We start from the raw sequence: 23,846 nt of genomic DNA on the forward strand, positions 1-23,846 counted from the left end.
GTACAGTCCAGAGTCCAAACCAAGGAAATGGCCATGTGGAGATCAACAAGTGGTGCCTGGGGTGTAGTGGCCAGTGGACACTACCATGTCCCCACAGGCTGTGTGACAAAATGCAGAAATGTAGCACGTTACGTCCCCCCCAGCGTGAGCGTGCGTAGTGGGCTGAACCTGCACACGCCAGGCCTGGGTAGGGGCGTGAACAAAAAGCTTGTCGTACTGGTCCTGGTTCTTTTTTGGAATGGACAATGCGTCTGCCACAGCGACGGCTCTCAGCCCGCCATGAGTCCTGTGCCGAGCGTGGCAAGTCTTGCGTCCCTATGGAGCTGCTGCACCCCGGGCCGCTAATCCCCAGACCCATCAATCCTGCCCCAGTGCACCAACGGGGCTCCTCTCACCTGCTTACACCGGCGTGTGTGAAAGAGGGCCCACCATGTGACGGTGTAAGCTCCAAGCACAAGTCTCACAACCTCTGCAGCCTCGGCAGACCATTTCTAGCCCTCCCAACGCTGGCCCACATTAGTCCTTTCTCATGTACATACTCCACCGGCGTACTCTTCGGCCCAGTGGGTCCCACATGTGGAACTGTTGCCTGAGTCCTGAATGGCAGTGACCCCAGCACCAGACTCCCTTTGATCAGTGAGGCATAATTCCATATGGCAGGCCTCTGACACGTGGTGCCACTAACCCTGTTTAATGCAAGCCGTCTACACGTGGTGCCACTAACCCTGTTCAGCTCAAGCCCTTGATACGTGGTGCCACTAACCCTGTTTAACGCAAGCCGTTGACACGTGGTGCCACTAACCCTGTTCAACGCAAGCCGTCAACACATTGTGCCACTAACCCTGTTCAACGCAGGCCTGCGACATGTGGATAAGGGCTCAGGCCTACCCTGCAAACCAGTAGGTCCCACATCCAGCACGTAGTCGTGAATTATGAATGGCAGAGTCCACACCAGTGAACGCACAGAGAGGAGTAAGAGGAAGATGCGGCTCAGTCCGGACGAAAGCTGGATCAGAGTCACGGAGGTGATCGAACACTATCAACAACTGACCTGGTGCCATCAACCCTGTTCACCGCAAGTCCGCATCCCGTGGTGCCACTGACATGAACCACACAAGCCGGTGGGGCCATCCGACCAACGCCGGCAACACTCAGTGAATGGCTCATGCTGACCGCTGCCTCAGGCCTACATTGCGGTCCAGTAGGTCACACATGTGGAACTGTGTTTTGGGTAAGATGTGGAGGAGGCCACACCATTGGACACGCCTCATCACAGGCGGTATCCCCTAACAGCACTGGTGCCACTAACTCTGTGCGCAATGAGTCATGGGCACTATCTGGTTGGACCTTGGTGGCGTCTGAGTCCATGGCCTGGTGGTTTTCTGCATCTTCATCTGGTACACCGGACTTGGTGCCCGACATGTGTCTGTTCCATTCATCTCCACCATGGTGACTGTTTCAGCGTGGTCCTGCACTCTGCATCATGCCCTGGGGGTACACCTTCCATTGTGCAAGCCCCTTTGTCATCTTTGTGGTTACTCTGGGGCATGGTTTGTCTGCAGTTGTGCTGTGCTTAAATGTGCATGTGTGCCATTGTGCCCATCTCCCCCGTCCCCTCAGTCCCTGCAGGTTCCTCTCCCTGTTGCTGTTGTGTCTGTTGTTTTGGGCAGTTTCCGGTCCCCGAGTCCTGCCACCATCTCCAGACTGATGTGGTGGACACCATTTCCTCCATGTCATCCTGCTCCTGGTGTGGCGCTGGACTCCCACCTCAGGTGTGCATTGTTTCCTTCTTGTTTTTGGCGTGTTTCTGCTTGTTTGTGCGTTTCACATCATTACAGATGTTCTGGTTTTCTTCCATTCTCCTCCTCCCCTTGTCACTGGACAGTGCAAAATGTATTTTTTCAACTTTGCTCACAAATAGGAGGCCAGATCCACACATTGCGATTCATTGAGGACAAGAGGGGTAGTCTGACTTTCCGACCCGAATAGTTCTTTAACCACCTTGAACAGGGTCTTGGAGCATTTCTGAGCATGAGATATTTTAAGAGAGACTTACTCAGCTCGAGCTGTTTTGCAAAGAGTATGGTAGTCCCTTATGGTCTTTTTATAGGCCACTATAGTGTCAGGCATATAGTGTTTTCTCCATTGTCTTTCTAGAGTTTTACATCTAGCTTTTTCATTCTTGAGCCTCTCAGTAAACCAGGGGGCTGGTGGCCGATGATTACTAAACTTTTTGTTGGATAAAGGAAGGCAGGTATCTACTGATTGTAAAACCCAACTTTGGATAGCTCCAAGATCCGCAATTGTCATCTGTTTGATAGCTGGTGTGCTGTCGGCTAAAGATTGTTTAAAGCTCCAACATCAAGCTTTGCCCAATTTCTTTGGACTTTGGTCCCCTCAAGGCTACCGGGGGGCAGGGAGCGACGTTCATCAGAAAGGTAACAGCAAAATGATCTGACCACCTCAAGGGGAGAGCCGGGGGATAACAAATATCAGGCAACATCGGCAATGAATGCAGCACTGTTAGTGCATGCAGGGTCATCTAGATGGAGTTTCAAATGACCCAGAATGGTAAAATTTGTGGCATTCAGAAAATAAGGGGTTATTAGGTCGGGGAAGGATAATGCCCACAGTCCGGCTGGACCAAGGGGATGATAAACTAGTATACCCGAAAAGGTCAACTTGGGTGTAAGTGTGATTTTAAATAATGAAGCTTCATAATCAAAGGTAGGTAGATCCTCAAATTTACATTCAAACGACCTTTTATAAAAGATGGCAATGCCCCTCCTATCTTTAGTTTCCTGTCCTTTCTGAAGATGGAATAATTAGTTGGAAGTGCTGCAGCTACATCCGGACCTGAGCTGTTGTGTAGCCGGGTCTCAGGCTCATTATTAAGCAGAAAGTGAAAAATATCCACTTTGTGTTTCAGGAGTGAACGGCAAATTATGCTATAGAAAGAAAACTCCTTATTCAATAAAGGTGTCTTTTGAGTGTAGTATTTCCCTGTAGAAGATCGTAGATGGGGATCCCTGATTCGCTATTTTTAACTCAGGATCTACCATTATAATCATTGTGTATTACACGAGACGAAGTAAATCTGCAGTGTAGGTTCATGGATTGGGCTTCATATAGGTCAATTGTAGTGCAGTTAGAAGGGGGAGTCATGCAGCACTCTAGTAGTTGTTTAGCAGAGTAGCTAAGTGTCTTTGTCTTAGTTAGACCAGGGGCCATTGCCCCTGGCCCCGGTCAGGCGCGGAAGGGTGCAGATGGGCTTGCCTTTGGCACGCTATCGGCACGTCCGCTCTCAGCCAATTAAATAGTGGTATGAGGGAAGACGGCGATATAAAAACTAGAGTGTTAACAAGTGAAAGACGCGAGGCACAACAAGGGGAAAGAAAGCCCCGAATTAAAGTGCAAGTGCTCAAAGAAACCACAGAAATGTGGACACAGCAAAGAATGCTGAGTATAACTCACAATAATTGCTTTAAAATCAAATTAAATGTGTAAAAGGAGAGCAAGTAGGTGGAGACCTACTCAGTGCTGCACGTCCACTCTCGGACCATTACATAGTGGTCCGCAGCAAGATGACATGATAAAAACGAGGTACAAAAGGGGGTGGTGATGGACGGAGCATCTGAACCAATCAAACACTCACACCCAGTCAACAGATCTGGGTTTGATCCATCACCGTTCTTTAGCCCACTCTGCTACACCAGTTCAGACATGGCTATATGCAAATCAGTCTAACCCTGTGCCTCATGGGAACAGTCCAGCCCGAATTACCAAGCCATGCCTTCCACGGCCCGGAAACAAGCTTCCGAGGACCGGTTTCTGGCATTCCAGCCGTCTTCAGTCCGGCTTGCTTGAATCCAGTGGCAAATTGAGCAAGAGACTCACATCTGAGCATACCCGGCCACACTTATGGCGGCCAAAGCGGTACAAAAGGGGGTGGTGATGGACAGAGCATCTGAACCAATCAAACACTCACACCCAGTCAAAAGATCTGGGTTTAATCCATCCCCGTTCTTTAGCCCACTCTGCCACCTCAGTTCAGACATGGCTATATGCAAATCAGTCTGACCCTGTGCCTCATGGGAACAGTCCAGCCCGAACTGCCAAGCCATGCCTTCCCTGGACCGGAAACAAGCTTCCAAGGACCGGTTTCTGGCATTCCAGCCGTCTTCAAGTTTGGGATGAGTGCCCTATCGCGAGCAAGGGCCACTTTCATAGGAGGATTTTGGGGCTTCTCGCTTGGGAACGATTTTTGGGGAAAAAGTGAGCAAATGGTGCTTTTTCACACACATTTCAGTAAGCAAGAAGGTTTATAAAGCAAAAGTGTAGTATTCAAACACATAAAAATGCTCCACATCTCACTGAATAAAAATTGTTTAACAGTTAGTGTAATGTGTAAATTCAAATTGTAAAATGCGACAATTAAGGTTTGTAATTATCTTACCACGACACAGGGTTGTCTCTTTACTGCATCTGGTCGGTAAAGCTGAAAATCTTCCTCCCATTTTGAAGATGGGAGTCCATGCATGGGGGAACCTGAGGATGGAGGGTCCAGTGAATGGAGGGTCCAAGCAAGGAAGGTGCCATCAGAATTCTTAGATGTTCCACAAATGTTTGCGGTTAATGTATAGCAGGTGGCGCTTTAAATTGACAAATACAGTTACTCTAAATGTCTGGACTTCTTTAATGTGAAAATGAGAATACCTGCAATTCTCAGTGAGTATTCAATTCTTATAATTGGGGAGTACCGGCCCTTCTCCGTTTTAGGTGAAGGTTGTGCACAATCAAGGATAGTGCGAGTGTGTGGGAACTGGGTTACTGCGGAGTATAACAATTTCCAACACACTATGGTGCTGAGAAAGGGGTGGCGCAAAACAGCCTCGCTGTGTGGTGGGCAGTGCACTATAGTAGTGGACCTGAAACCAATAAAGCTGCGAGTTTGTATCATAGTTAAAAGTAACACTGGGTGTAGGCCTACGCTCGTGGAGCTTCCGCAGTTTGCAGGTAGCACAGTGCAAAAATGTGCAGCGGGCATTTTTTGCTTGCTCGCGGTCCTCAACATCAAGTTGGCGACCGCGAGCGAGCAAAATACCATCCTGGCAAGACTTTTTCCTCGTTCAAGCATGGAAAATAAACCTTCCGGAGAGATTCTCCCCACGGGGAGGTCAGGTTTCTCATTGCAAGTGGTCACATATGCTCACGACCACTTCAATGAGAAACTACCGGTCCGGTTTGAGAAAGCTGACGCTCGAGTACAAATCTACTCGAGAGGCAGAAAATGACCGCTTGCACTGTGCAAGATGCGGTTTGCAATGATTGCACAGTGCGGACAAGCATCTGGCACTGTTCAATCGGTGCGAAAAGCATTTTACTGCACTACACAGTTTGCGTAGCCTGCGTAGTGCAAAGTGCACTTCGTGCAGCTGAACTACGCCCAACGTTAGTTGAAAGTGAAGTGAGGCAGGAGAGTGAACTGATTTTGTGTGAATGCGTCAGAAGACGCAAATGTCTACGTGAGGTGGGCAGTGTGCAGAGGTATTCCACATACCACTGTGACCAGCCTGGTATGATGCAATTTTATGTGAAGTAAACAGCGTGCTGAGGCAGCGTGCCGAACATGCATTACCTTCTCTCGCCGTGTATGAGATAGAAGCTGCAGAAGAAATCTAGCAGCTCATTCATGATCAAGCCCCTGGTTGGCTGGGTAAGTGAAGTAACGGGACACCCTGACTGTGCTGGACACCTTGTCCTCAGCCACCTGCATCCCGTCAATGGCCACGCGGTCGCCCTGCAGCACTAAGACGGCGCCGACATAGGCTCCCCTTCAAACCTATCTATGCCCTTCTAATCACAACTGGTCGTCTAGAACCCACCACGCCCATGTCTGCCCCCTCTTCACCTCCTCAAGCCTGTGCTATGAATACATTCAGCAGTAACCAAGGCTGTGCCATTGCCCATGTGCTTTTTTCCTCAAATAGATCTTTATTCATGTAAAGAGGACCACGCACATTAAACTTGCAAGCTGCTGATGACTGGTAAAGGACACAACCTTCAAACACTACTTTGCCATCTACAAAAAGACCTCGAAAAACAAAGCTCTCACGGCGGTGTCATGCTTTTGAAAAACAACTTTTATAAAAGTGGTGTTCCAGCGACATTCTGCACTCCGATGTTTCGCAGCCGGCCACGTGGAAGAACACTTGGGGCGAGCCGTCATGGGCGTGTGGGTTCGTGTGGGGGTGGTCGATATATAATTAAAATAAAAAGTAAAACGTACCTGTCTCGCGACCGCGCCACCGCTACACCTCCTGCCGCTCTGGAGTCCTAACGTGTTGTAGGCAGCCTCCCTCCCTCCCCTCCCGTTAGCTAATCACAACTCTGCAATGGCAGCGTTGTGATTGGTGAGGCGCAGCGGAGAGCGCCCCAGCCAGGCCATTTTCTCTATGTAGGCTGCATGCAAACTACATAGAGAGAATGGGGGAGTGCCTTGTTCTTAAGGCTAAAAGTCGCCCGTAGCCTCCCAATATTCATATAAATCTCCACAGTAAGCTCGAAACATATGGGCCACTTTGGTCTGAAAATAAACATTTATTTCTGATTTAGTTATAGCTAATTTAGTCATTTGTTCAGCTACTAAACTCTCTGAGCCCCCTTTTTTTATTATCTGGATATGTTCTTCCTCTAATTTGGATATCTTGCTAATTAATATATCGGTTTGCAAGACAGAAAGCCGCTAGAAACAACATAGCAAAAATTAGGGACAGAAATAACTATCTAATATCTGGGCCACAAGAAATTATTGGGGCGTTTGAGGCATTTTACACCAAGCTATACCGCTCAGAGGAATGCTCGCTTGGATATGACGAAAGAGCGGAGGAACACCCTCTCCTTCCAAGATTAGACCTCGAGGCTGCTATAGAACTAGAAAGAGAAATAACTATAGAGCAAGTGCAGGAAGCATTAGCATCCCTTTCACTGGGGAAAGCTACAGGCCCTGATAAAATCCCCGTAGAAGTGTATAGACTATTATCGCCTCAAATACTTCCTAGTATGCAAGATTTATTTGTAAGCATACAATATAGAGGGATGCCACCCATCTCGTGGCAGGATACAGATGTCTTTGTCTTTCTTAAAACAGATAAACCTCCAGAAGTACCATCATAAAACTAAAATTCAAATTATCTGTTCTTCGAAGTGCCGTTTTCAAGATCCTTGAGTAGTCAAGACAGCTACGTATTAAGGGGTCAAAATAACAGCAGAAATCAATGAACTTTGGGCGATCAATATTGACCCAATACTGCAAACAATAAATGACGATTTGAGACGCCTTCATAATCTACATTTTACAGTAATCGGGAGAATAAATGTAATCGAGATGAAGATCTTCCCGAAAATGTTGTATTTAATACAGGCGATAGCACTGGAGATTATTGCTACTAAAATACACAGAGGCGAGGCAATGTTTTCTAAATTTATCTGGGGATATCAAAAGGTAGGTCGAGCCTATAAATATTTGACGTTACCCAGAGAGTGGGGAGGGTGGGGAGCCCCTAGTATACAGCTGTATTACTGGGCTACGGCCCTGCAACAATTAGGAACCCTCTATCATCTTCAAACGGGTGAGATGTAGCGATCTCAAATACCCACTATATACCAACTTGCTGTGGGGGATGATGCCGTGGGATTATTGCAGCAACAACAAGACCCAAGGCATAAAATTCCTCGATATAAATGCATTCAGACTGTGTTAAGGATTAGGAAAAAAGTAGAAAAAAACTGCCAAATTAGTAGGTATAATAAGTGTACTTCACTCTGGCGTTCTGATTTTCTGACATCAGCAATGTATGATGGAATGGCTAAAAAATGGGAACAGTCAGTGATTACAGTATTGGAAGACCTATATTCCAATGCAGAAAGAGAGCCTTTTTTAGAATTAGTTCAAGAATTTGGCATACATAAAAACTCATGCTTTAAATATTTACGAATTAAAAGGGCTCCCTAGACAACCTCAAAGCCCAGCAATATAAAACTATATGTAATCTTTATTATACGCCGGCCAAACTATTTGGGTGGGGGAAGAGGCAAACTGACAAATGCTCGAGATGTCAGATGGGCCCGGCAGATAGCATACACATGTTTTATTCCTGCGAAAAGCTGAACCTGCTAAAAGAGGGTATTGAACAATTCTGGCTCCAGATGCTAAGTAAAGAGGTTTAAATTACCTCAACATTGATGCTTTTAGGCTTTGATGCTCGACTAAATTTAATTCTGAGGGAGAGGCAATTTGTATTTTTAACAATGGTGATAGCATGCTTACTGATTGCCAGGATATGGAAGGACAGTGAGCCAACTACATAGTCTCAATGGCTCTATAGGCTACTATATCTAGGCCGTCAAGACATATATCTGTATAAGTGTAAAGGGATATGGGCCAGGAGGAAACGCGAGAATATATGGGAACCGCTTACAATATGGATGGAAAAAAAGGAGCGGCAAGGGATTGGGTAGATATGTATAACTATAGAAGAAAAATTGTTCTGGATATTTAGTAAAAATCAGTATGAAATTTGGAAAAAATGCCAATTTTATGTAAAAAATGGGATAAGATTTGTATGATATCTCAGATTTCAATGAAAAAAAAGAGATGAAACGGAGGAGCCGGTCAAACAGTCACTACCCACAACAATGGGCAAAGCCACTCCCCCCTGCCTTTGAGTGAGACCGCCCACCCACCCTACCACAACCAGGCACTTCTGCTTTCTTGCAATGCGAGAAGCAGAAATAATGAAATGGTAATTTTACCATTTTATGTTTCTGCCTTCTCGCACTGTGTACCAACCATTCTTTAAAAGATGGAGAAGCAGGGTCTAGCTAAGCGGTCGCCAAACACTACCTAAGTACTGCCATGGCCATGAACAAGAAGGGTTGAGCTGAGGTAAGAGTTTCCTCATGTTATGCCCCAAATAAAATCAATTAAGATGTAACCTTGATCCAAAGATCCAATTTAACCTCACATTATCAAGTTATTTCCCTCCTCAGATCTCCTAGAGATGGATAATCCACAAGCACATGGACCAGATCTTCCCCATATACCTGACAGAATGGACAGTTTGTACCAGAAACTCCACCAAATTAACTAGTTTTAGCCAGTGTAATATACATATTAAACCAGGTTTTACAGCGCTGTACTTGCAAATTAGCAGACAAAAGCATTAAACGGGCAAGAGAAAAAAGACAATCTCCCATCACATTATCATCCCCCATTGTATCATTTAGCAGCTTATAAATAGTTATCATCAAAGACTTACTTTTAGATGACATTTCCAAGAGATCAATCCTTTTAAAACCCTCACACCCTCCCCTTTTCTTCTAATTCTAATTACCGAAAAAGGCACCCACAAGCCATGTCACCTAGGGCCATGTGCTAGTGTAGGCCCCGCTAGACTTCTCTGAACCCTTCACACTCACAGGTAGCTGTAGATGAGGGTAGTCACTTAAAGGTATTTTTTTATTCTTAAAGTGCAAAAATAAGGATGGAAGCTTGCTGCATAACACGTCTCCAGTTGACAGCTCTGGTCTGCCTTCTGGCGGCAGGGATATGATAAGGTCTCAGCTTAACAGGTTTTGTGTTGGTGGTAGTAATATTATGTTCAACCAGGGTCATTTACCCCGAATAGCACATCGGAGAAGGAAGCACATAGGGTTTGTAGTTATTGTGTCTGTTCCTCAATTATTTGTTTCCCTAATTGGAGGGTATCGTTTTCACTGGGGTTTCCACTGGGGTTTGTGGAACCAGGGACATTTCCAATGTTCTATCTACAGCTACATGGTGTATTGGACTCGTCATATACAGTGATACTGGTACAGGGCCATCCCATGCTTTTAGTAAATTGATGTGGTATATCTGACCCATCCTGTTTTTATGAGGTACCGCTACCCGAAACTTGACTGGGGTAACCTTCTCTTATACTTGATAGGGTCTCTGCCAAGTGGCCAGGAGTTTCTTCTCTGTTGTGGCTAGGAGTATTAGTACTTGGTCCCCCACCGTAAGCCCTCGTAGATTACTGTTCCGGTCATACAACCGCTTTAGTTGTGCTTCAGCTTGTTCCATATTAGAATGGGCCTCTTCCCAAAGTGCCGGCAATGTCTCGCTAAGGGAGGTGCTGCATTGTAAAAGCGGTTTACCTTCACCCTCTTCCTCTGTCCATTGTTCTATTGCCATGTCTAAGAGTGTATGGGGTTTCCTTCCGAACAGCAGTTCAAAGGGAGAGAACCCTATGGAACTTTGCTCATGTGTTCTAACGGCGAACATCACCAGAGGTAGTTGTCTATCCCAGTCCCTTCCAGTCTTGTCTGTGCTTTTTCTCAACATTGTTTTGATGGTCATGTTATACCTCTCAATTAACCCTTCTGTCTGTGGGTGGTATACTGATGTGCGTATCTGTTTTATTCCCAGTAATTCGCATACCTGCTTCATTAGTTTAGACATGAATGGTGTACCCTGATCAGTAAGTATCTCATGGGGAAACAACACGGGGGGAAGACGTGACCATTGCCTGGGCTATCGCTGTGGTGTTAGCTGTGGTTAAAGGGAAGGCATCTGGATATCTGGTGCCATAGTACGAGGATGTATTGGTGGCCTTGTGCAGAAGGAATCAGAGGTCCCAGCAGATCCACCCGTAATCTTTGGAAGGGAACATCTATGATGGGAAGGGGTTGTAGGGTAGCACATGGAAGGAAAGGTATATTGACTAGCTGATATCTAGTACAAGAGGCACAGTATCTAGCTAGTTCCTTATACAAGCCCGGCCAATAAAAACAATCCAACAGATACCACAGCGTATGTTCCTTCCCATAATGTCCAGCCACTGTTTTACTATGGGACTGGCTCACCATGCCATTCCAGTTTGGACCCAGCCATATGCAAATTATTCTTGACACTGTGCCCCATAGGAACAGTCCAGACCGAACTTCCAGGCCATGTCCTCCCTGGACAGGAAACAAGCATCCTAGGACCGGTTTTGGGCTTTCAGCCCTCATCAGCCAGGATAGCTTGACTCCAGTGGCATGGAGAACACGGGACCCACATCTGGGTATACCCGCCCCACTCGGGGTGACAAATGCAAACAGAACAATTGATGGACAGAATGTAGAACAATGTCATACATTCACCCCAGTACAGAGATCTGGGCCTAAATCCATTGTTTTTTTGCTCACCATGCCATTCCAGTTAGGACCCAGCCATATGCAAATCAGTATTGACCCTGAACGGGAACAGTCCAGCCCGAACTGCCTGGCCAGGCCCTCCTTAGACTGGAAACAAGCATCCTAGGACCATGATTTATTTGTATTTTAGGGTGGAATGTAAAGCCCTCAATGAAGTATTTTGGCTCAATTTAAACCGCAAATAAGGATACAAGGTGAGAGTCATCGCAAGTAAACACGAAGACTCCAGTAAGTCTCATATAGTTAGACAAAAATGAATCATACCTGCTGAAAATGATCAGACTCAAAATCTCATACTTACACAGTTTATTTACCCATGTTCAGGTGTCTAAGAGGATACCATTAGGAGATTGAATTTCAGCAAAGAAGATAAAGGTACCAGAAAAACTTATTGCCCATTTTACCTATTAATTGTAGAGAAAGAAAGGGTGATGCAGTGTGTTATTTATACATCTCATTATTTGTTCATTTAGATTACACCGTGGTCTAAGCCCTGATGATAATCCCCTGAGGCAGAGGGGGATTGGAAACACGTTGGCACGCTAATATTTTGCCTGCAAGGGATCCACATTAATTGAAGCTCTAGAGAGGGTGCCACTCCATGAAATATACCCCGAGAGCCAATCACCTCCAGAGAAAGTTGTCCCCGCAGTATATCTGTTTGAAGCGCTCAACGAACTGAACAAATACGTAATGTCATAGCGCTTACAGGCATTGTTTGAATCACCGACTGGTGTAATTGTTTGAATTAATCGTTAGATTTGAATTGGTTGTCGTCATGTTTAAGTTTTTGAATTGGCCAGTTTTCAATGTGTTCATTAACATTTATTCATGAGGAATGTATAAATGAATGAAATGTGTATTCTTTTCATGCATTAAAAAAAATGAAAGGATGTTTGAAATTAAGTTGAATCAATACAACTGTGAAAGTAAAATGCAATGACGTATTTCCAAATATGCATCAGTAACTAGCAGTTCCGAAACTGGTGGCCAGCTAATCCTTTTTGAAAAAATATTGCACGTCCTACCGGGCCCCCGAAACGGACGTAACCCCTATAGTTTAAAATTTGCTTGTGGCATTGACAGCTAGCATTATTTCACCATCTATTTTCGTTTTTGAACGAGTGATTGCAGCTACGGAAGCCGTTTGCACAGCTGCCTTCGCGGCTTCATCTGCCAATGAATTCCCACAACGTGAACGCCATCACATTGATGACTCAGTGTATGGATCACGTGAGTCGTCTGTAGTTCTTTCTGTAATTTAACTACTTGTTCCCAAAGCAACTCATGCTCGATTGTGCCACCTTTTGCATCTTTGAAACCGTCTTGAACCCAGTTCTGCAAGTATTCATTGTAAGATTGGACGCAGTAATAAGAATTGCACACTATGAGTGTGGGTAATTCGCGATCAGTATTTTCAAGTGTCATCTTGTATGCCTGTAGTTCAGCTCGCTGATCTTTACAATCTCTAAGAGCTTGCGTTTTTGTGACCATTGGTCGGAATTTAACAATCGCGCCAGCAACCTTTAACGATCGCGCACACAGCACTATAAGCCTGTTTGCCCCCAATTGAGGGCTGTGCTGATCCGTCTGTATGAATTTTCCATTTGTATTGTTCTAGAGGCAGAATCTCAGTAGGCAGAGGATATTCTTGTTCGTACTGTAGAATTTCTTGTGTTTTAAAATAAGGGTCAAAATTGGGTTCAACGTCTGTTGCAGCAAGAGAGTTAACCCATTGTATCCATCTCGGATGTAAAGCATTTGCATTTGGAATGCCTGCTTTTGTTACTGCCTCCAAGGCAGGTACAGGTGTAACGACCATAATGCGTTTTCCCTGTGCGAGGGCTCTATTTTACTACTGCAGTTTGAACCGCTGTTAGAATTTTTTCTGTAGAAGTGAATTTCATTTCAGCTTTTGTGTACAAGTGTGATTTATAAGCTATTGGTACTTTTTCTCCTTCATTAAAGGGTAAGTACGGCAATCTGCATCTTCCTGGAATGATTTGGATTACAACATTGCGTACGTTTACGCGTGTCTGTAAATGTGTTGTTGCTAACATGTCTATTTGCACTGAATGCAAAATTTCTGTGTGTTTTTGAGTCCAATTAGTTGTTTTGAAATCAGGTTTGATTAATTCGTAGAGAGATTTAACCCTTTCTGCATAATTTAGAATGTAAGTTCTTCAGAAATTCCAGAAACCTAGAATTGACTAAGTTTGTCAGCGTTTTTGGAGGTTATAGCAGCGCACATTTCTCTCAAAAGTTTGCTGCCAGGCTTTTGCCTTCACTTGATAATTTGTATCCTAAGAAAAGGACGTTGAGGAGGGCAATTCGTGATTTCTTAAAATTGAATTTGTACCCTTCAGATGCGAAGCCAAGTATTATGGTGTTCTCTCTGTTCAAGTGCCTGTCCAAGTCATCTTCCGTTAGATAGATGTCATCGACATAAGATAATGCCTCATCATCATACGTTTATAGTAACTCTGTTACTCTAGCTGAAAATAACCTCAGACTATTCTTAAATCCCTGGGGGAGACAACAGAATTGACCCCGTGTCCCCATAATTGAGAAAGCGGTCAAGTACCTGCTTTCAGGTGCAATGTTTTGACAGAAGAAACAGTTAGAAATATCTAATGTTGGTTTCTATTCTTTACGCACAATGTTATTTATCAGTGCTGCACTGTGTGCATTGTGTACTGCAAAGGTTTTGCAACAAGAGTTTAAATGTCTGTAATCCAAAACTAGACGATATGTATTGTCTGGTTTGGAGACAGGAAACAAAGGATTATTCATTGACGCGGTGCATGTTTCAATCACCCCTTGGTATTCAAGTTGATCTAATATCTCCCTGACCTGTTTTTTAGCTTCTTGCTTAACTGGATACTGCCTCTGAGCAGTTGGTTGAGTTTTTAACTGGATTTTATGGTAAGGAGAATCCTCATCCCATCCTACATGATTTTTATATAATACTGGAGCCTGGGCTACAGCCCATTGTCTGGCATAGGTGTATTTCAAGTGAATTGGAATATGGTTGGAGAAGGCTGGCATAATGATATCTTTGCCATGTGGGCACTCCCTGAGAAATTTAGGTGGCCAGTCCTTTTCAGCAAGAAGAATATCATAACCCTTAGAGAGCTTCTCCCAAAAGAGTGGTCTTATTTTCCCAGTTATGTCCCCCTCCATCCGGAGTGTTACTTCATATAACTTATGGGGTACACTAACCCTGGTATCAGCAGTTTCAACCTGAATGTACTCACCCAAGTCCACTGTCTCCGGATGATCCTTCAGGATCTTGCGAGCTATGGTAAATTCTGCTGCGCTTTCCAGCATTGTCTGGGCCCACTCCCCTTTCTTGAGTTGTGTCCTTAAGATCCTCTGATTTTTAGACCTGCTACCTTCTTTTTGGTGAATTGAGTTTTCTTATTTTTTGGAACTTGTTGATCGTCTTTGGACTTCACACGTTCTTCCTTGTGTTCCGACCGTCCTCTTCTTTCCGATCTCTGTGAGGAAGTCCGAAAGGTACAAGAGGAACGTGTATCAGTATCTATCAGGTTTTCTCAAATTATCCCTGTTCCTGAGGTTATACCTCTTTTCAGAGGGCTCCTTTTGAGGAGACCTACCTCGGGATTGAGAACGCTCCTCTTTAGAAGTTTGTTTAGTACTCTGCTACTTCTTTTTAGGAATAGTGAGAGTGTTTTTAATAAAGACCTTTTCAGGATTCACTGTTAGTTGGGGCTTTACTGGTTTCCCACCCAAACTATCTCTCCCTAGTTCTTCATAGGATTTTTCTATTATTCTGGCCAGTTCATATGGTTGCTCAGTTATATCAATTTCTCTTATTTTTTGGCAGATCGCTACTGATGCTGCTTCACCTTTAATATTAGCTAATATTATAGCTGAGACCTGTTTGAAATCTTTCAGTAGTTTCATACCCAGATTTAAAGTAGGCTCTGCCCCGTATTTATTTTGAATCAGTTTCAGGATGTCTGGTATTACCACCATAGATGGAAGACCATGTGTTTTTGTGTAGATTGCAGCAAATAGTGTACCCCAAGTGTCACAGTCCTCCAGGTGTGGTGCGATCCCCATTGCTAAACAGATTGTTAAAATCCTGTGTTTCTCATGGTGCGTACTATCAGAAAATACTGCCTCTATTTGAGTGATTTTTTGAGCTAATCAGAATGGAATTTGCTCCCTTTTTGCGGGCAATTTACCAATGACTGATTGTATAGTCTGTGGTGTCATTTTATTTGTGTTCCCCTGGTGAGGGGTGTGTTGTGGAGTCCTTATTGGAGGTTGGACTGTTAGAGTCCGCATGACATATTGAACCAATTGTCTATGTATTCTGATTAATTGTTTTAGTTGAACTAATAGTTCTTCACCTGTCATTTCTTCAATGGCAGGATGTGGTGTATAGCTACCTAATACTGGCCATATTGCTCCTGGTCTACCAAGTCGACCGAGCCTGGCAATGTGATTGTGATGTTGTACTGCACCTTTAAACCAGAGTGCATGCTCTTGGTATGTTAATGGAATTTCAACATCCTCGAAAGGAGTGTATAACTTTGGAGGTTCCTCTATTTTGTAGAAGGGGAACACATGTGTTACTGGATTTGCTTCAGGGAAGACAATCCATGAATAGAATACCTCTGTTTGCCGATATTCATGTGCCTCAATTACAAAAATTACCCTACCACCTATTGATGATAGGCCATTTGTTACAAGCTTTATAGTGATGGTTTTCCTTAAATTTTCCGGGATGATTATAGCATCCGGGTGGGCTTCATTAAAGCCTGGTTGTGCTGTGGCAGCTCCACCGGTTGCGTTGTTGTCCCCGTTCAGGGACATTTTTTTTATGAAGGTTTGCAGAGCAAGTTTAAAGGAAACAAAGATAAGGTGCACAATATTTTGGAACACTGTATCCTTCAACGTTGAACAAACCAAAAACTAATACATAGGATTTTCGTCCTACTCAGTTTTGGCGGATATTATGCTTTTACCCACTCCAGACGTCTATTGGAGTATTTTACGGGAGTCACGAGACACAGCCACACAATCTGAGGTTCTGACATACCTAGAAGACGTGGCAATTGCCTGGTTATCAGACGCGCAAAGGGACTATCTCTCTCAACCAGTCACGGGGGATGAAGTTAGGATGAAGTTACTGAGGAGGTTCAAACACTCCCAAATGGTAAAGCACCAGGCCCGGACGGATTTACCAGCAAATTTTAGGCACATATAGATCAGCTTGCGCCCCACCTCGTAGAAATGTACGGTGACGCCCGTGACAAACAGATTTTACCTCCCACACTGAGAGACGCCATGCTCATTGCCCTGCTGAAACCTAATAAGGACCCTGAGCAATGTGAATCATATAGGCCATTATTCTTGATAAATACTGACACTAAAATCCTGGCAAAACTACTTGCAAAAACGCGTACAGCCACTCATGTCCAACATCGTCCTTTCAGACCTATCAGGATTTATACCTGATCGTTCAACGGCCCATAACACCAGAACACTATTTGCATTGTTGCACTATCTGGCCCCAGATATGAAACCAGATGTAGTCCATTTGGATGCAGCAAAGTAATTCGATTCCATTGAATGGACTTATCTTAAAACCATACTGCAGAGAATGGGATTCCTCCTGCTCTTCCTACAATGGATTACATTACTGTATACAAAACCAACAGGTCAAATAAAAGTCAATAAATATGTATCTTACGCCATAACAATCGCAAGGGACACAAGGCAGGGCTGTCCGCTGTCCCCGTTACTTTTCGCAATAGCCCTAGAGCCACCAGCGTGTAAAGTGCGAAAGAGCCACAAATATGCAGCTTTGAACTTTCCGCAATGACCAATCAATATCTCGCTCTATGCGGATGATGTGGTCCTATATATACGAGACCCTGACACAAATCTTTCCCCTATTCTGTGTGAATATATTAAATTTGGTCACCACTCTGGCCTCCAAATTAACTGGTCCAAATCAATCATTATCCCGTTAACAGACACCATACGTCCACATCCAGCAGAGTTTCATCTGGAATGGCAGACAGATCCAGTTAGATATCTTGGTATATGTTATCACCGAGATCCCGAAATAGTTATACATTCGAACTATGGGGCAACAATTAGCAAGCTTGAGGAGAAGATTGAGCGCTGGATATAGCTTCCTTTATCACTCGCAGATGGACTAGTCATTGTCAAAATGGTTGTTCTGCCAAAACGTCTGTACCTATTTAACAACATCCCCATTACTCCACCGAATGCTGTATTTCACCAATTAAACACAATGTTAACTCGACTAATATGAGCCGGTAAACAAGCTCGCATTGAACTGGTGGACCTCACTTTGCCAAAGGAGGTTTCAAAGTCCCAGAGCTCCTCCTCTATTATTTATGCGCCCAAGCACAATATGCATTACTGGTATCACCATGTTCCCTTCTTGCCGCATATAGCAATTGAAGATGGGGATGCACACCCAATCCCGTTGAAAGCTATTTTGCCTCATCGACGGGCCTCCCCACACACTCAAGAAATTAACACCATAGAGGCTACTAACGAAGCTTGGCGACGGATGGGGAAGTTAGCACATAAGACACCTCTATACGCACCAGCAATGCCTTTACAATTTCACAAAGATCTTTCGGTCACCCAATAAAAAGTAGGAACAGAACTATTACGGCAAGTGGGCATAGATAAAATGGGGGATTTGTATACTAATGGCACTTTTATAGAACATAAAGAATTACGGTACATACAAAATCAGATGTTACTTTTCCAGTTTACCTATCATAGGCTACAGGGAGCCATTAAGTAACTGTATCCCACCTACCCCAGCGAGCCGCCACAACTAAACACCCTGCAAATGCTGATTACTGCACCACACAATAAGCATATGGTGATACGACTACATACACAGCTTCAGGGTGATATCACTGATAAAATGCACAAGGCATGGGAACGCTGAAACAACACGCTTGACACTCCCCTCACAGAGGAAGAATGGGAGGCTTGTTGTAATATAACTAGTATGCTCACCCTGAATGGAAATCTGCGCCTGTTGCATTACAAGTACCTCTATCAGACATATCATAACCCGGCCCGATTGTATAAACATGATCTCCGCACAGATGCATGATGCCAATGATGTGGTAATGACAATGCCAATTTTATTCTTCTCGCTTGGTACTGTACGCTAATTAGAACATACTGGTCAGAGGTCGTGGAGATACTGGGTAAAATTGTAGGATTGGCTATTGACTGTACGATTCAAACGTGTCTCCTGGGACTACTCAAGGATATACGTGCTATGAAGCGTAAATTTTGCATGGTAGCCCTGCACCTAGCTAAACAGAGAATCTCACTACAAGGGGGCAGCAGGGAAGCACCAAAACCCATCATGCAATGGCTTAAAGCTATGGCCTACTGCAAAGACACCCTGAAAACCTATGAGGATGAATTACCCACTGGCTCTAAGCCACGAGACTACTAGATGTATCTGGTTGACTATTTTAAAGCAAATCCAACTATTTAACTGTGTATGAATGAATAAAATGTAATAATATAGTTGACGATGATCTGAATATTATGCGCTGTATTGTCAGGTAACTTTCACTCTGTTGTAGTCTGTATGCTGAGGTTCAGTTTCAGACAATGTATGTCGTTAATAAAACATTATTTAAAAAAAAGCTATAACAGCAGGGTCACCTCCTGTTTGTTAGAGAAGAAACGCCCTTGAAAGACAAGGTAAAACCATGTCTTAAGAACCTACAAATTGTTTGAGTTTTACCATCACTGTGCCACCATAATGATTCTGTTGAATTTGTTTGATCCCGTTAGTTTAAATCATTAGACATCCCTTCCTGCTCTGTCACATAAAACATATCCCAGAGTTTACTTTTCCCTCTAGATTTATCCGATTTCCTAAACTTTTCAACTGCATGAAACCTTAGGAGGAGATGAAAGAATCCAGTTTATGCACACCTCACGTCTGGCTAGTAACATTAAAGTAAATTAGAGATGTTTCTGATTTTTAGTTAAAATAATATTAGGTTCTTCAGTGTCCAAAATGCCAAAAATAACAGTTAAAGCTCTTACCTTGATATTGATGTTTAGAACCTCATCAACAATCTTACTAATTGCATTCCAACAGGCATCAAGTTGGGCACATCCCTAAAACATATGGATATCATTTGCTTTTATCTCGCCAAATTTGGGACACTTTTTCATCACCTGTTTATTCATTTTTATTAGTCTTTCAGGCGTTCAATAGGACCTCTGCAAGTAAAAAGATGGTTTTTCCTAAGGGGTGCAGAAACAATATTATACCATAAAAAAGTGCAGGATACTTGCCAAAGTTGTTGCACATCTTGACCCGGAAAGATATTTTTCCATATGACACCTGGTGTGTTAAAATCAACCTCGTTATTACCAATACAATGTTGAAATTTCTTTTCGAGCTGGGTCTTTCTGTATTTCTTCCTCCAGCTTCCCAATATAGTCTGTTAATGTCTCTTGTTCTCTAGACCTACTAGCCAACTGGTAATATTTAAACCTCGATATTTCGGCATTCGTTCTTTCGGCTAAAGTGTCCCAACTTTTTACATTACCATTTTCAAGAAGATCTCCCCGTTTCTCTATTCCTGCTCTCTTTAAAGGACTTGATAGGGAGTCGTTCAAACATTCTGGTGTTCCAGAGAATTCCATATTGGTGCTAGCGGACTGTAATACGGGAACTTCCATGTTTTCCTTATCTCATACCATAGTTTATACGCTGATCTCAATACCTTCAGTCTGATTTTTTTTAAATACTTAGGGTGGCCAAACTTATAGAGACAGTGATCATGTTTGGTTACAGCTTTCCAGTAGGCAGAGTAAAATTCAAGCGTTTGAAAAAAATTCCTGATATTCTTAAAGTGGAAGGCTTTGTAGTACATCTGGGCTAGCTATCCCCAGTCGATTTTATTTCTGGCAGAGCTTTTTCAAGGCTACCCTTACTCCTATGGAGGCCCAGATAAAAGTGTTAATTTCGCTCTAAATCTTTTTTATCCAATCTGATTTAAACTCCAAAGTAATAGCATTGAATACAAAGGTAAACTTTGGTAGAATAGCCATTTTAATAACAATAGCTCTCTCCATTAAAGTGAGAGATAAGCAACTCCATGATTTTAATAGCTTACTCTTCTCTTTGGCTTTTAAATCCAAGTTTACTTGGGCAATTTCATCAATATTTTTCAAAACTTCAATCCCCAAGTATTTAATTTTGTTTTTAGATTCTATCACTGATTGATTTGATAACTATAAATGCTCCTAAATTCTGTTAATAAGCAGGGTATACTATTAAGGGACTCTTTCAGGCTGCTTGTGTAGATCATTAGATGTTCGGCATATAATGCCACTTTCAATTTCCAGAAAAAACACAAAAATGCCACCACCCACTTATGACTTTTTGGAAAACTGCCAATTATTTTGGAGCAATAGGACAAACACGAATTCTTTTTGTTCGACCTGGTACCTTTATTTGTACCTGATAACTTCAGTATTTTTTGTTTTTAAGCTTTTTGTAAAGAAGGAAAAGAACATTCAGCAACTTCGCCATAAATATATACATCAACTACTTCACAATAAATATATACATCACTGTTTACATACCACAAAATTAAGTACCATCCTATTATACAATCACAAGCATTCTACATATAATACAAAACATATACAACATTCAATAGAGCAATCCTGTGTATAAACAATTAAATCAATATTTATACAAATGAAAAAGAGACAAAGTCAAAATGAGGGAAGGAGTAATGGTGTAATTCTAGAAACAATTAATATTTATGAATAACTCCTTCCAGTGTGCCGACGCGTTTCTGGTGCAAAGAAGTCAATCTTTAGACCGTCATCAGGGCTCTGTCACTTATCTGTATTAACATGCAGAAAAACAATGTTTTATTATTCCTGCACTATATTGTTGTGAGGAATATACTAAATCGCACCGCCAATTTTAACACTGAAAAATACCTGTTGGTTTTTCTTTAAAAAACCGTAATCCGAGGTTGCGACTCCTATGTTGTCGCTTTCCTTTTTCTTTATTTATCGGGGTCTCTACCTAAGTGAAAGAAACAGGATTGTGGCGTTTTAGTGGTCATGTCTTCAAAACCTGTCATAAATTGCTCTAAGGGATGGACTGCCGACTTATCTCATACCTGTCTCTTGCGAGGGGTGGACTCAATGGCGACGATTTCTAAACTGGTTCAGTTCGCTTCGAATCTGTTGGTATTAAAAGGACTACTATTACCCCATTTGTTTACAGTATGTAGTTCACCGCATCTAGCAGTGAAGCAACAGGGGCAAACGAACAACATACCTTCACTGGGGGGCGTGGACTCCTACCGCCAGGTCCCTTCTTTCTGTTTGGAACTCCCCGCGCGGCGTGCGCCGCGCTCCTGTCAGGTGCGTATGTCTGCGTATCCACAGCTTTCAAATGCAGTATCTACAATAATGACAAGCGCAATTGTTTTAAAACAAATTCGCGCTAGGGTATGAACCCCTGAAAAGGCTCAAATCTTCTCTGTGCATACCTGTTGAGATCCCAACTGTGCTTCACTGGCTCACTCAGTGCTGATGTGGAGGGGCCGTTTTGAATTTTGCCATCATTTATGTCTATGATGTCTCTGGGAATTATGGGACATGTAGTGCTGAGGTCATTTTTGAGACGTGAACAGAAAGCAATTCAGCTCGCATGAAGGGCATTGGATCGGATCACTCCCCTGCCTTCCGCGGGAGTCATAGACCTGAACAGACCCCTAATTTTAACCTCACTTGTATTTTCACAGCGCTCGCTCGCGCTATTTTTAAACTGCAACCTACCTGCCTTCAGGGACTCTCCCTTGCCTCTGTGTCCGCCGCGCAGCCCAAGGTGACGCTGCAGCGGCCATTGCAACTCCTGATCGCCGCCTCCAGCGGCCGCTCCCCCGGCCACGCCCACTGTAACTGGCCACGCCCACCTGAGCTTTTAAGGAGCTGAATACTAGCTCAGCACAATTGGATCGGATCACTCCCCTGCCTTCCGCGGGAGTCATAGACCTGAACAGACCCCTAATTTTAACCTCACTTGTATTTTCACAGCGCTCGCTCGTGCTCTTTTTAAACTGCAACCTACCTGCCTTCAGGGACTCTCCCTTGCCTCTGTGTCCGCCGCGCAGCCCAAGGTGACGCTGCAGCGGCCATTGCAACTCCTGATCACCGCCTCCAGCGGCCGCTCCCCCGGCCACGCCCACTGTAACTGGCCACGCCCACCTGAGCTTTTAAGGAGCTGAATACTAGCTCAGCACAATTGGATCGGATCACTCCCCTGCCTTCCGCGGGAGTCATAGACCTGAACAGACCCCTAATTTTAACCTCACTTGTATTTTCACAGCGCTCGCTTGCGCTATTTTTAAACTGCAACCTACCTGCCTTCAGGGACTCTCCCTTGCCTCTGTGTCCGCCGCGCAGCCCAAGGTGACGCTGCAGCGGCCATTGCAACTCCTGATTGCCGTTCCCCGTTTTAAACTCTCCAGATCGGGCGGCCGCAGCTTTTCCTGCCTAGCCCCCAAGCTATGGAACTCTCTCCCTCTCGCACTTAAGTCATCTTGTTCCCTCCTCTCTTTTAGGAAATCCCTAAAAACAATACTTTTCCCCCACTAACTTTCTTCCTCCCCTGTTCTCTCCCCCTCTTTTCCAGTCCAATCAGCGCCAGGAAACCTTTGGTGACAGTGTGCTCAAGAAATTTGTTATAACATAACATAACATAACATAACAAACCGTGGCTTCTAAAAGCGGTCACCTGCCCTTCATGCGAGCTGAATTGTTTTTTGTTCACGTCTCAAAAATGACAGAGACATCATAGACATAAATGATGGCAAAATTCAAAACGGCCCCTCCACATCAGCACTGAGTGAGCCAGTGAAGCACAGTTGGGATCTCAACAGGTATGCACAGAGAAGATTTGAGCCTTTTCAGGGGTTCATACCCTAGCGCGAATTTGTTTTAAAACAATTGCGCTTGTCATTATTGTAGATACTGCATTTGAAAGCTGTGGATACGCAGACATACGCACCTGACAGGAGCGCGGCGCACGCCGCGCGGGGAGTTCCAAACAGAAAGAAGGGACCTGGCGGTAGGAGTCCACGCCCCCCCAGTGAAGGTATGTTGTTCGTTTGCCCCTGTTGCTTCACTGCTAGATGCGGTGAACTACATACTGTAAACAAATGGGGTAATAGTAGTCCTTTTAATACCAACAGATTCGAGGCGAACTGAACCAGTTTAGAAATCGTCGCCATTGAGTCCACCCCTGGCAAGAGACAGGTATGAGATAAGTCGGCAGTCCATCCCTTAGAGCAATTTATGACAGGTTTTGAAGACATGACCACTAAAACGCCACAATCCTGTTTCTTTCACTTAGGTAGAGACCCCGATAAATAAAGAAAAAGGAAAGCGACAACATAGGAGTCGCAACCTCGGATTACGGTTTTTTAAAGAAAAACCAACAGGTATTTTTCAGTGTTAAAATTGGCGGTGCGATTTAGTATATTCCTCACAACAATATAGTGCAGAAA

This window comes from Lissotriton helveticus, chromosome 6 (genome assembly GCF_964261635.1).
Source record: "Lissotriton helveticus chromosome 6, aLisHel1.1, whole genome shotgun sequence".
Lineage (NCBI taxonomy): Eukaryota > Metazoa > Chordata > Amphibia > Caudata > Salamandridae > Lissotriton > Lissotriton helveticus.